Below are 13463 nucleotides of genomic sequence, written 5' to 3'. Positions count from 1 at the left end.
AGGACAAAGAGAGAGGAAAACAGGAAGGTCCTAACATTATCGTGACAATCCAGAGTGTGCCCACTCTGAGCTTGGTCCTGTGCTCAGCCTTGTCAAGGAAACAAGGTGGCATGCCCACAGTCCCCTCTAAACAAATGTGGTGACAGATTCTGACAGGGTAGCAGAAAACCCCATAGTATTTCTGTGTCTTCTTTGCATTAACAGAAGATATTGGTCTCCACAGCTGTCATTGTACCAGCACTTTTCACTGACGCTAAAATTCATCTTCCAATATGAAATCAGTATCAAAACAATCTACAGATGGGATCTTACCAGCTGAGTCCATAGATTTTTCTTAAGATGCAAATTTATTATTTTACTTTTATTTCCAGGAATGGAAAACGTGACCTTTCTCCCTCTTGCTTCATCATAGCATCATAGATTGGTAAATACCTCCTATCTTTCTCCAGATATTTTATTATTATTACCACAGCTCCACAGCAGAAAATATGAAGGGAGAGAAAGAGCAAAAAATAAATATAAAATAGGGAAAAGAAAGAAAAATGCAGAATATCAGTCAGGCTTGACGAGGTTCCCCTAAGAATAGATTACCTAGTCTAATGTTGTGGAAAAATGACTGCTATACATCAGCAGAAGAGGTCAGGAAATTAAATTTTATGTGTCCTGCCTGGAAAAAAAAGAGAGTTTGGCTGAAAAATAGAATCCTTCATGGCCTGGTGGGAATTTTGAACATTTCAATTCTGTTAAGAAAAAAAAAATCCAATGGTGGGAGTAACCACAGTCAATGAACAAGGTAGGTCTTCTAAACCATAATGAAAGAGTGTTTATCAAAGACCATGTGGCTGCTGGATATCAGGTTCAGTCCTATAAGGTGATAGGAAGGGTGGCAGCAATGTTTTGGAGAATTCTTAAATTCTGTGAGGTTCAGATTACAGGAAAAACTCTGATGTCCTCTATAATTATTTGTAGTGTCCCTCTAGCAGGCAAAACCTCAGACTGGATGGCTTGTGACACTGAAGGAATATTGTCTGACTTATAAATTTATGTATAAATTTTTTCAAAATGCTGTTCCTGTGGATAGACTGTTCTCTTTTCCCCTTTCAGTGACCTTGCCTGCTTCTCAAGTCGTGTTCTGAATCTTTTAATTGTATCCTATGATTTTTTTTTACCTTTCTTACACCTTTCCATATAATTCATATGAAGCCCATTCCACTTCTCTTTTCACCAAGCATAACTAATTCGCTTACACCTCTGATATAACTTTACCACTACCTATCCAGTCAGGGAATCTGCTCCATCAAAAATATCCATAATCCACTTTAACTTTTTCATTGTTTCTTCTTGTTAGTACTTTCCATGTATCCACAAATAAGTATTATTCTCTTAATAATAACAAATAAAAAGAAACTTTTTTGACCTGATTCTCCTTTAATTTTCCTCCTTTAATCTTCCATACTTTTGATGACCTAACTTGCTGAATTAGAAGTGAAGTCTCTGACATCCACTTTCACATGTCCTACAGTCTCATCCATCAGATCTTTTCAGTCTGAGTTCTTCCCCCACCTACTTTAGAAAATAGAAGTGGTTTATCTTTTCAAGAAGGAAATAACTCTTTAACTATCAACATTAGCATTATTTTCTCAACTTCCTTGACTCTCATCATTACTTAGCACTGCTCCTAGCCCCTGGAACTTCTCTTATCCTCAGTCTTTTCATGACACAGCATCTCCCTCCTACCTTTCCAATATTTCCTCTTCTTCTCTTGTCTCTTAAATAAACACGTTCCCCATTGTCAAGTGCTAGACTAAGGTTATTTATTTTCTTCTAGTCCTTTTATCTCCTTTCTCTAGTCCTTTTCTCCCCCTTTTTTATGATGAGATACCATTTCTAATTCTATTTCTTGAAAGGTGATGAAACAAAGAGGTTGGAAGCATGGATATGGAAGATGGTTTGATTCAAGTCTTAGTTTGACATTTTATAGCTGAGGAGCTTTAAGCAAGTCACTTAATCTTTATAACCTCACTTTCTAATTTTCAGAAAAGTAATGGCTATATCAAAAGGATATGGAGAGAAATAAATACGAAAATGTATTGAAAGAACTTATCATTGAGCCTGACACATAGTAAGTTCATAATAAATTGTTTCATTCTTTTGGTTCACATCGTCACCCATTCTGGTTCATGCCCTCATTACGTTTCCCTTAACACATTACAGTGGCTTCTTTCATGTATAGCTTTTCCATTCTCTTGCTCTCCATTCCCACATCCCCCCATATCTCTGTCATTCTGCACTCTGTAGTTGGAATTTTCTTTTTGGAGCACTGCTCAAATCATGCCCCACCCTGATCCAACTCTCCTTTACACTTAAAAACATGTATTAATCCTTCACTGCTCCTAGAATAAAGTTTAAATGACTTAGCTCAGTCTTGAAAACCTCCCCCAGTGTGACCCCAACTTCCCTTCCCTACTTTCTATTTCCACCTTGATATATCCAATGTCTGAGTAGAATTGGTTTACCTAATGTCCTCTGAACATACCATAAAATTTTGGGTGTCCGTGGTTTTGTTCTTGTTATGATTTCTACAGGCAGTGCCCCCTTCACATCACATTTATTGCTCTAGAAATATCAGCAGTTTGGTGCTCATCCCAAAAGTCACCTACTGAATCATTTCACTATCCAGATAACATCTCTTCCTACTCTAATCCAGCAATTCCCTTGATAAACTATAAATCTTTTTGAAGGCAGAGATTGATGTTCACTTCTTTTGTAATGCAATTTAATAATGAATATATCATTGGGGCTTCTCAATGTTTTCTGAATTAACAAAAACTTTTATTCAGAAGGTGTAAATTATCTCTACTTTTTTGAAGAGCCATTGTTGGATAAACAGTTTCAAATGTTCTTTTCCCAGATGTAATGCCATCCACTGAATGTCTTGTAATTGGTTCCTTACTATTATTTGGCCATCTTCAGACTCTTTTTGACTCAACATCCAAAGTCGTCCTGCAAAAGAGGAAGGGCAAACAATGCACTTCTTTGCTTAAAGTTCTTCAATGGCTCCCTCTTTCTCTTGAAATAAAATCTAAAGTTTGTAGATGGCCCACAAACCCTTGCCTGATCTTGCCCTTCATTATATTTCTGACATCATCTTCTAATGCTTTCCCCCTTTTTCATTTAATCCAGCCATTACTGGCCTCTTTACTGTTCCCTTGACGATCAGGTCCATTTCATATCCTGCGAATTGACTATTCTGTTTACCTGAAAGGCACATCCTCTACATATCTACATAGTTCACTTCCTCCTTACTGTCCAGTCTTTATTTCACTGTCACCTTCTCATTGAGACATACCGTGGCCACTCTATTTAAGAGGCAGACTGCTCCATCACCTCCAGGACTCCTGATCTCTCTTAACCTATTTTACTTATTTATATAGTACTTATTATCTTTTACAACCTGTATCATTTACTTAATTTTACATAATTTACTTAATTGTTATATATATTATTTATTTTCTGACCATCTACCACTAGAATGGAGATTTCATGATGACAAGGAATTCTTGAGTATTTTGTTCACTGAAGAATTCTCAACATTTAGAAATTTGCCTACCTTTAATTTGTGTTCAGTGAATATTTGGGAAATGAATGTGTTGAATGAGTGTGTTAATACATTTTGTTGCTGTTGTTTTTCTCCCCCCTTTACTGTATATTTCCTTCAGGTGGGAGCTCCATATGTTCAATATCAGGACAAACACCAAGAATGACAATCAAATAGATGGCTATATTGTTTACAAGATTTCAAGCATCTGGATATTTGTCAAGTTATGAATAAATGACCAGCTTTCAGTTTCTTCACTACAAAGAAACTAAAGTCCCATCATGTACATGGTTTAATCTGATGTACTCACAATAACTGTTGCTTTAAAATGCTGATTATTTTCATTGACAAGGAGGAAAATAGAGTTCCTTAGACATTTCAGAGATGCCACTAGGGAAGTTAATTTCCCCAAAGCCTTAGAGGCCATAGTGATATGAAACAAATATATTTGCCATCATGTTCAACTCAACTCTGCTCAAATGATAAGCCTACAAAGTAAAATCAAAGGTTGAGTAAACTATAATTTTGTTTTCAAACTTCAAATTCACTGTCATTTAAAACATTTAAATTGTGAAAAATAAGACAATAGAGTTCCATGCATGATGACTTTAATTGTGAATTTTATTTGTATTATTTGTAAACACATTTAAGGTGTTTCCAGTGTATATGATAAATTGACTAATAGCCAAATCAATGATCTCACTAGATTTTTGAAATTGCTTTTTGTTCTTATTTCACTTATACCAGAAATGATTGCTACGTAGATTTATAAGCATTCCCAATTCATTATATTATTAATCATCACCTGATTGGCTAACTCTTGAAATTATCTCTTTATTTATCCATTCATATACTCATTCAGTCAACAAATATTTATACCACAAAATGTTGATGACAATCAGGATACATCAGTGAAAACTCTGACAAAAATCTCTATCTCCTAAAATCTAGGATCAACATTAACTTCATTTGGAAATCATGATAAAGTGATATATCATGAAAGATTATATGCTTCCTTGTGACAATATTGTACTCAGATTTTCCAAATCTCATGTTTGACAAACAACTTTATGAGAAAATGGAAGTGGAAATCTATTGCTGTACACAAACTAAAGAAAGATGAAAGAAATCCTTGTCTGAAGACGAGAACCTTGTTAGGATAATGGAATCTAAATATAAAAATTAAAAGCCAAAACAAAGTTAAATAACTATGAAAACCATATTTTATAGCTAGAGGCATACATCATTGAGTAACATTAAACCATTAGAAATAAATAACCATTGTGAAACTATATGCACATAATAATATAGCCTATATTTATATATATTTAAAAATTAATATAAATTCAAGATTTTGAGAAATGAATAGTCATAAAGAATTATGTACCTCTCAAGGAAATTGATAAGAGTGAGTAAAAAACAATATTATGGCAGACTTCTGCTTCTGACCAAAATTGAGTAACATGGATTGATTTACCCTCTCATCTGAAATAACCGAAAATTGGGCAAAATATATAAAAAATTGTTTTTCATGAACATCAGTCAAGAGAGTACAGTGATCTGTGAGAAACAAATAAGTTGAACCTGTAATTACACAAACTTACTGCCCTGAAAGAGTTTCCAGATCTTGGCACAGGGAGACGTCATGTAGGTGGAGTTCCAGGGAACTCCCTGTTTTGAGGAAAGCATCTAAGAGACCGAAATTGCTATAGTCTACATAGGACAGAGTACCAGAGAGGAGACATCTAGATGCACAGAGACGGAACTCCATAGGGATCTGCAGGGTCCCATTCAAATATTCAGCTAAGTAATGATCCGTGCATATGTGTAAGAAAACTTCCCAAGTTTCAGGACACATCTGGTAGAAAGATTTAGAGATTAGATTTCCCAGTGCTTATACGTGGCCAGGAATACTGCCTGCACCCACCAGCCAGATGGGGAATTCTCATGATTCAAAAGACAATGAGTAGTATATACAGAAAGGGTCTGCCTAAGTAGTGGGAATTACTTAGCCCTAGACTGACCACTGCTCCTTACAAATATTAAAATCAAGACCTAAAAGGATCAAACAGATTTCAGGTAACTTAAATGTATTCCAGGCCAGAATTCAAGAAAATCAATAAGAACACAAAAATATCTAGTACCTAAAAGGTAAAATTCATGATATCTGACATCCATTCAAAACTTACCAAGTATGCAAAGAAGAAGAAAAGTATAGTGTATAATGAGGACAAAATTAACCAATAAAAACCAACCCAGAACTAATATAGACATTAGAATTAATAGACAATGACATTAAAACAGTTATTATAGTTGTATTCCATATGTTCAGAATGTTAAATGGAGTAAAGTAAGATATTAAAAAAAGAAGACTTGAATGAAACTATTAGATATTTTAACACTAATGTGTGAAATGGAAAATACACTGGATGTGATTAACAGCAGAATAGATATTGCAGAAGAAAAGATTAGTGAATTCGAATTTGAAGACAAAATGAAACACAGTGAGAAAAGAAAATTAAATGTTGAGCAGAGCATCACTGAACTGTGGGACAACTTCAGGGGGCCTAAAATATATGCACTTGGAGTCTCTATAAGAATATGGGAGAACAGAAAAATTATTTAAATAAAAATACCCCAAAATTTTACAAACTTGTTGAAAACTATAAACCCAGTATCCAAAAATCTCCACACACCCCAAGCACAGGAAAACACCAAATTATTTTATAATCAAATTTGATAAAAACTATAAAGCCACAAATCAAAGAAAATCAGTATACCAAAGTATAAGAAAGCATCAAGGTATAATATAATTTAATTGCTCCAAACCAGTGATAGAGAAAAATTTAAAAACAGCCAAAGTTAGGTCTGGCCCCATGGCCTAATGTTTAAGTTCAGTGCACTCTGCTTCAGCAACCTGGGTTCAATTCCTGGGCATGGACCTACACCACTTGCCAGTTGCCATGCTGTGGAGGTGACACACATACAAAATAGAGGAAGATTGGCCCAGATGCTAGCTCAGGGTGATCTTCATCAGCAAAAAACAAGCAAACAAAACAGACAGGGGTGAAAAATGAACAGTTCTTACAGTGAAATAAACATAAGGATGATAGTATAGGTCTATTGAAAACAATACAAGTGAGAAAACAGTGGAGCAACACCTTTAAAGTACTGAGTGAGGGGTCAGGGGGAAAACTGCCAGCTTAGACTTCTATACCCAGAAAACATATCTTTCAAAAACAATAGTAAGATAAAGACTTTTTCAGCTATTTAAAAACAAGAAGAATTAGTTACCAGTGGAACAAGAATACAAGAAATCTTAAAGGAAGTTTTCAGGCAGAAGGAAATGTTATTGCATGGAAATAGGGATTTACCCAAAGGAATGATAAACACCAGAAAAGGGAGCAACTTAGATAAATGCATGTAATTTTTCTAGATAATTATTTCTAAAACATAATTGTTTAAACAAAAATGAAAACAATGTACTGTGGGATTCATAACGTGTAAAAGCAAAATATGATAGTAATAGCAGAAATATTGGAAGGGGAAAAATGGAAGTACATTGTTACAAGGTTCTTGTGCTATGTGTGAAGTGGTAGAATGACATTCTAAGAGACACAGTGGTAAGCAAAAATGTATAGTATAAATCTTAAAACAACCACTAAAACCAAACAAATACAAATAAACAAACACAAAAACAAGTTGTAGTTAATAAGCCAACAAGCAATACCATGGTATCATTAAAAAATATTAAGTTAATTGAAAAGAAGTTGGGAAAAGATGAAAAGTAAAGAGGAAACTAAACAGCAAACTTCTAAATAACACGTGATTCAAAGCAAATACAAAGGAAAATTAAAAAGTATTTAAACTAAACAAAAATGTGCACAAAATACATCAACATCTTTTGAATATTGCTAAGTCACTATTTAGGGGAAATTTATACACTATACATGTATAATAGAAAAGAAGAAAGGCAAAAATGAATAAATGATTCTACCTTCCCCTTATGAAATGCGAGAAAAAGGAGGAAATAAAATCCAAAGTAAACAGAGGAAAGCAAGTCATAAAAATCAGAGTAAAGTGAAATAGAAACAAGAGAATTAAGAGAAAAATAAGAAGTTAGTTCTTACAGAACATCAATACAATTGAAAAATCCCTGTTAGACTGAGCCAGGAAAAAAAAAGAGAGAGAGAGAGAAAGAAAAATTCACAATTACCAATATCAAGAATGAAAGAGGTACTCCACAAGGAAAAATAAAAAAAAAAGGAAAGCGTCTACATTGGAAAGGACCAAGTAAAACAGCCTTCAATGAAGAAAAATTGGAAGGAATCTTTAACAAATCAATTAGAATTATTAAGTGATTTTAGTAAGATTGAAAATCAATATATAAAAAATCACTTGTCTACCTATATGTTAGCAGACATTAAAATCAAATGGAAATTAATGAAACATTTCATTCACATAGCAACAAAATTATGAAATACTTAAGTTTAAATATCACAATATATGTGCATAACTTACATACTAAAAGCTACAAAGCATTAATTAGAGAAATTCAAGACTTAAATAAATGGATGGATGTACCACCTTCATGGGTCAGAGCATTCAATGCTGTTGAGATCTCAGTTCTTTCTAAATTGTTTTATACATTCAACAAAATCCCAATCAATATCCAAGTGGTTTATTTTTTTTTAAGAAATTGGCAAGGTGATTCTAAAATTCACACAGAAGTATAAAGGAACCAGTTGACCCAGGTGCATTTTAAAAAGAAGAACAAATGGAGGACAAACACGACCTGATTTCCTGTCTTCTTACAATGCCACAACTAAACAATAGATTATGGTATTGTACAATAAGTAAAAGAGTTTGGCACTGCCATAAATATAGACAAATATTCAATGGAGCAGAATAGGGGGTCCAGAAAAAGACTCACGTATGTGTGACAACTGATTTTTGACAAAGGTGCAAAGCTAACTCAATGGAAACAGGATAGATTTTCAATAAATTTACCGAATAATTAGATATCCCATGTGCAAAAAATTGAACTTGAATACATATCTCAAACATACACAAAAATAATTTAAATTAGATCCTAGAATAAATGTAAAACCTAAAACTTTCATAAGAAAACATAGGAGAAAATTTTGTAACCTTGGGTTAGGCAAAGATTGCTTGGATATACTATCATAAGGCAGAAAAGTTGACAAACTGGACTTCATCTAAATTAAATTTTTCTCTTTGATATTCACTAAGAGAATGAAAAAACAAGCCATAGTCTGGGAAAAATATTTGCAAAGCATGTATCTTTTACAATACTTGTATAAATAATATATAGAGAACTGTCAAAACTGAGTAAGAAAACAAAGAACCTAATAAAAATGGGCAAAATATTTTACCAAATAAGATATATACATGTGTAATAAGATATATATATATATATGTACATATACAATAAGCACAGGATAAGATGTTCAACATCATTAGTCATTAGAGAAATGCAAATTAAAACCACAATCAGCTACTAGCATTCATCAGTAGAATGGTTAACATTTTAAAAAAGTGACAATACCAACAATGGGCAATTATGTGGAACAACTGGAACTCTTTTACACTGTTGGATGGAATGTAAAATGATAAAATTGCTTTGGAAAACTGTTAGGCAGCTTCTTAAACAAGGCACATGCGCATTCTATATGATCCTGCCATTCTACTCCTGTGTATTTACCAAGGAGAAATAGAGCATACATTTATTCAAAGACGTGTTCATGAATGCTCACAGTAGCTTTATTTTAATTTAAAAAATATGGAAAAACCCAAAATATCCATCAACAGGTGAATGGATAAGGAAACTGTGAGATATTATTCAGTAATAAAAAGGAATGAATTATTGATGCTCTCAACAACACGGATGAATCTCAAAATAATTCTGTTGCTCAAAAGAAGCCAGACTAAAAAGAGAATATATAGCACTATTCTATTTATATAAAATACTTAAAAATGTCAATCAATAGTGACAGAAAGCAGATTAGTGGTTGCCTAGAAGGGAAAGGTAGGAATGGATTACAAAGTGCTATAAGGAAACTTTTGAGATAATAGATATATTCATTATCTTGACTGTAGTATGATTTCATGGCGTATACATGTCAAAACATCAAATTGTACACTTGATACGAATTTTATGGTATATCAACTATACCTTAATACAGCTTTACAAAAAAGATAGTAAGAATATAGATGATTCGATCAAGACAGATTAAAAATCTGACTTCTTTATGTATGAGACATTTATCAAATTAAAAATATACATTTTTAAAAAACATACATATGAAAATGTATAAGAACTTAACTCAAAAGGTGCACAAGCAATCTCAAAGATTACCAAAGTTTAATATAAGACCAAACTCTCTAGGCACAAAATAACATTGGAAATGCTTCACAAAAAGGCAATGAGAATTAAAGTACATTTATTTGTCAAAAACTTACAAATTACACACCTAATATATGCCAGGTCTCATAGTGGGTTAATTGGCCCCAAGTATTCTCTACCATATTAAGGTGTCTATTATAAACTTCCAAAACACTATTAACTTGATAAATATTTTGGCATTCCCTAGTCATTTTTTGATTATTTTTTGCTTTTCATGTTATCTCCCAACCACATCATAAATGTCCTTAATATCACTTACATGTCTGTTTTCTCTCAAGTAGAAACAGAACTGAGATACCAATAGAGTTTGCCAAGCCTATTTACTGAATCATGTTGAAGTAAAATTATTTCTAGGATTAAAATGTATAACTAAAGGCTTAGATAAAAATAGGTGTCCATTCTTCTGTTACCTTTTCTTTTATTTCCTATCACAAACACAATACTCTCAGTTTCTCAATGAGTATATTGTTGTTACAACAAAGACTGTTGGAAGAGTATTTTAGAGCTATGTCTATTCCAGAAAACTCACAGTATATACAGAAACTTCACAATGATATTTTATATTATGTATATCTCCCTACACAAATATTATTGTTATTATTGAGTTCTCATGAACTTTTTTTATATCTGCATATCAGAAACTAAGTCCAAACATTTATGGAAAAAAGGAAAAATGCAGAAAGGGTTATACCCAAATACTGAAAAAAATCTCACAAATTCAGATTTGTGGAATTGAAAAAGTACACAAGGTTTAAATTTTACCTTTTCAGTATAGCATTCATGAAAGATTTCCTGACTACTACCTATGTTGCCCTCAAAATTTCACTGGATGCTCACTTCAGCGTAACATATATTAAAATTATGAATGATACAGAGAAGATTAGCATAGCCTACATGCAAGGAATACACACAAATTCGTAAAGCATTCCATATTTTTAGGGAAGGAAAGCATCAAAAATAACTATAATCACTTCATTTTAATCACAAGCTCACAACACAAAATGGAATAAGGTGTGGCAACAATAACTTAGATGAAGAAGAGGAAAGAGATGGAACCTACTTAGACTAAAGAGATAAGAGGTTATCAGAAATTCGACTATGTCATCTATGAGATCTTTTTTTCCAAAGATTGGCACTGAGCTAACCTCTGTTGCCAATCTTTTCTTTTCCTTCTTCTTCTTCTCCCCAAAGCCCCCAGGACATAGTTGCATATTCTAGTTGTAGGTCTTTCTAGTTCTACTATGTGGGATGCTGCCTCAGCATGCCTTGTTGAGTGGTGCTAGGTCCACATCCAGGATCTGAACCTGCAAATCCCTGAGCCACTGAAGTGGAGCACATGAACTTAATTACTTGGCCATGGGGTCGACCCTGCATCTATGAGATCTTTTATAGCATCCTCATGGTAACCACTAAATAAAAAATTAGAACAGAGACACAAATGATAAACAAAGAGAAAACTGAGAATATCCTGATAGTGAATCAACACCCTGAACTGGCATTTGAAAATACATGAGACAAGAAACAAAGGAAATATAGAACAACGGGAAAACAAGAGATAAAATGGCAGTATTAAGCACTCAGCTATCAATAATCACTCTAAATGTAAATGGATTGAATTCTCCAATCAAAAGACACAGAGTGGCTGAACAGATTAAAAAACAAGACCCAACAATATGCTGCCTCCAGGAAACACATCTCGGCTCCAAAGAGAAGCACAGGCTCAGAGTGAAGGGATGGAAGATGATACTCCAAGCTAACAGCCAACAAAAGAAAGCAGGTATTGCCATTTTTATATCAGACAAAGTATACTTCAAGATAAAAAAGGCAATGAGAGACAAAGAGGGGCAGTATATAATGATAAAAGGGACACTCCACCAAGAGGACATAAAACTTATAAATATATATGCACCTAACACAGGAGCGCCAATGTATATAAATCAACTAATAATTGACCCAAAAGGAAATATTAACAGCAACACAACAATAGTAGGAGACCTCAACACCTCACTTACATCAATGGATAGATCACCCAGACAGAAAGTCAACAAGGAAATAGTGGAATTAAATGAAAAACTGGACCAGATGTACTTAATGGATATATATATATAGAACACTCCATCCAAAAACTGCAGAATATGTATTCCTCTTAAGTACACATGGAATATTCTCAAAGATACACCATATGTTGGGAAAAAAGGCAAGCCTTAATAAATTTAAGAAGATTGAAATTATATCAAGCATCTTTACCAACAATAATGTTTTGAAACTAGAAATCAACTACAGAAAAAACCTGGGAAAGTGACAAATATGCAGAGACTAAACATCATGCTACTGAACACACAATGGATCCATTAAGAAATTAAAGGAGAAATCAAAAAATATCTGAAGACAAATGAAAATTAAAATACTTCATACCAATGAAGATGCAGCAAAAGCAGTCCTAAGAGGGAAATTCATAGAAATACAGACCCACCTTAATCAATAAGAAAATCTCAAATAAGTAATCTTAAACTACATTTAATGCAACTATAAAAAGAAGAACAAACAAAGCCCTAAGTTAGCAAAAGGAGAGAAATAATAAAAATTATAGCAGAAATAAATGAAATAGAGACCAAAACAACAGTAGAAAGGATCAACGAAACTAAGAGCTGGTTCTTTGAGAAGATAAACAAAATTGACCAACCTTTATCCAGACTCACTAAGAAAAAAAGAGAGAAGCCTCAAATAAATAAAATTAGAAATGAGAGAGGAGAAATTACAATGGATACCAGAGAAATACAAAGGATTATAAGAGACTACTGTGAAGAACTATTTGCCTACAAATTGGACAATCTAGAAGAAATGGATAAGTTCTTAGACTCATACAACCTCCCAAAACTGAATTAAGAAGAGATAGAGAATTTGAATAGACCTATCACAAGAGATTGAAACAGTAATAAAAATCTCCCCCCCCCAAAAAAGTCCAGGACCAGATGGCTTCTCTGGAGAATTCTACTGAACATTCAAAGATTTAATGCTTATCCTTCCCAAACTACTCCAAAAATTGAAGAAGATGGAACACTTCCTAACTCATTCTATAAGGCCAATATCACTGTGACCCCCAAAGCCAGACAAGGATAACACAAAGAGGGAAAATTACAGACCAATTTCGCTGATGAATAGCTAGAGACATCTATTCTACCATGTGAGTCAGTCTTCTTGTTCTGCTCGTTTTTAGGTTGGGTCTATGTTCGTCAAAAATTCTAGAGAAAAATAAAAACAAAACATCGTTAAACCAGCCATCAAAAAAACTTAGTCAAATACTTGCTAAGCAGTTGTTTTGAAAAAACTTGTTTCAATACTTAGAAATGTTACATATTTATGACATTTAGGCAATCATGAAAAGACTTCAAGGGGCAAAGGGCTTGTGAGTAGAAACTGGAGCCTTTTTAATAGAAA

The 13463-nt window shown here is 33.4% G+C and overlaps 1 non-coding gene across 1 annotated transcript; it reads left to right on the top strand.

The window, feature by feature from the left end:
- The first annotated feature begins 10856 nt into the window (after nucleotides 1-10856).
- On the top strand, nucleotides 10857-10962 carry LOC124245227 (U6 spliceosomal RNA). The gene has a single exon (XR_006890228.1). It is a non-coding gene; the product is annotated as a U6 spliceosomal RNA (small nuclear RNA).
- Nucleotides 10963-13463: the final 2501 nt, after the last annotated feature.

Source organism: Equus quagga, chromosome 9 (genome assembly GCF_021613505.1).
Source record: "Equus quagga isolate Etosha38 chromosome 9, UCLA_HA_Equagga_1.0, whole genome shotgun sequence".
Classification (NCBI taxonomy): domain Eukaryota; kingdom Metazoa; phylum Chordata; class Mammalia; order Perissodactyla; family Equidae; genus Equus; species Equus quagga.
The sequence above is the reverse complement of the archived record's forward strand: the minus strand, read 5'-3'. Positions and strand labels throughout refer to the sequence as shown.